The 1,820-nt window shown below is 32.5% G+C and overlaps 1 protein-coding gene across 1 annotated transcript in view; it reads right to left on the bottom strand.

The window, feature by feature from the left end:
* Nucleotides 1–1,321: 1,321 nt before the first annotated feature.
* Nucleotides 1,322–1,820, bottom strand: part of LOC144977340 (uncharacterized) — a 41,522-nt gene continuing 41,023 nt past the window's right edge. Inside the window, exon 7 of the mRNA XM_078922432.1 lies at nt 1,322–1,820. This exon is cut by the window's right edge and continues 1,054 nt beyond it. The gene's annotated coding sequence lies outside the window, so the exon portion shown is untranslated.

Consider the following 1,820-nt stretch of genomic DNA (forward strand, 5'->3'; position numbering starts at 1 on the left):
AAATATTCTCAATCTATTCCATCCAAATCAAACACACAACATCTCTCTCTCTCTCTCTCTCTCCTCTCTCTCTCCTCTCTTCTCTCTCTCCTATCTTCTTCTCTATTTTTTTCTTTTTTTTTTTTTTTTATTTTTTTTTTTGGTTCAAAAATATCGGGCATTTATCTATGGGGAGGATGGGGAGTAGTTAATATAGAGTTTTAAGTAGGTGAATTTGCATCGCAAAAGCATAAATAAATAACATATTGCAAACCTGAATATTTGTAGAATTAAAAATTCGTTATTCTTAGGAAATAAAAATTGTAGTCGCTATAGTTGACTTTAAAATCAACAATTAACTCTCAGAAGGATTAAATAACGCTTTAAATTCCTACATCATTATTTTTTTTAATTGTCAGTTTTAATGACTTCGAGATGCTCATGAAGTTCTGAAATCGGAGCCAAAATTATCGTAATTCTACGAATTTGTAGTTGGCAGCAGATCTGGATAATGTAATGTGTTTGTCGTTCAAATAGGATTTGTAAACACACTTCGTGCAAGTGCGTAAAGTGCAGAGTTTATGATATTGACTCATTGTCACGAAATGGCATTGTCGGGGTGGACCGTACACTTAAAATTGAAGTCTCTCTCTCTCTCTCTCTCTCTCTCTCTCTCTCTCTCTCTCTCTCTCTCTCTCTCTCTCTCTCTCTCTCTCTCTCTCTCTCTCTCTCTCTCTACTCGACCAGGCCGAGTAGTGTCGTGTCAATTAGATCCTGAGCTTGGCACTAACCCCGTGACTTTTCATTCTCTGTTTTCATCTGGCACTTCTCCAGACACCCTATTTTTCTCGTCATTATTGATACAAGTGTCCGCTCCACACTTTTCCTGGTTAAACCCAATGCGTAACATTGAATTTAAAGCTGAACTGTAAATTTTGAGTTGAAATAAATAAAAAATGCTTCCACCAAAAAGAGTCAAAGGTAGACCCAAATTATATTTGGGGAAGAACATTTGAAAGAGAAATGCGATCCCGAGGTGGAGGCTTGCATACGTAACCCATACTACCGTATTCTTTTTTTTAAAAAAAAGAAAAGAAAAGACAGAAAACAAATATATATATATTTTCAATATTTTAGCCAGAAATTCATCTTTCAAATATCGATCAATTAAAATTACCCTTACCTTGTCAATTAAATAGTGTCAAACCTGGGACTTCAAATTGAAGTCTTCTTTGAAGTCCAAAATTTGAGATTTTTTTTTTTTTTTGATTTTTTGTTGTTGACAAGTTGAGTTCGTTGTTTTAATTGATTAATATTTAAAGGACCAGTTTTCCGTCTAAACTTTTTAGTGTTTTTTTTTTTTTTTTTTTTTTTTTTTTTTTTTTTTTTTTTTTTTTTTTTGTTTTCAGATTACGGCAGAAAACATGTAGACAGTAAATGATTGTTTTAACATCGAGAGAGCGTAATTCACACAAGTTTAACACATCAACTCTATCATGGCGAGTTAAATAAGTACGCAGATGATTAAGAAAAAAGTGGAAAGTTTGTGTCTCGGCAAAAAGCATTTTTTAAATAAAAATGCTCAATTGGAGAACAAAATATTATATAAATAAACATATATATATATATACTATTGTATATATATACACATACACACACACACACACACACACACACACACACTAATACGCATATTGAAATTGATCTTTTTCAAAGCATAAAAATTGTCATTGTCATCTGCACCATAGTAACATGACAATCAGAAAGAATGTTCATGGGTACGCTGTTTCGTTTTTATTTGTAAACGTCACTTCCTAAAGTTGTCATTGTTACACGTTGCA

The sequence above is a fragment of the Berghia stephanieae genome, chromosome 7 (assembly GCF_034508935.2).
Source record: "Berghia stephanieae isolate SIO BIC M18660-M18661 chromosome 7, UCSD_Bste_1.3, whole genome shotgun sequence".
NCBI classification, from domain to species: domain Eukaryota; kingdom Metazoa; phylum Mollusca; class Gastropoda; order Nudibranchia; family Aeolidiidae; genus Berghia; species Berghia stephanieae.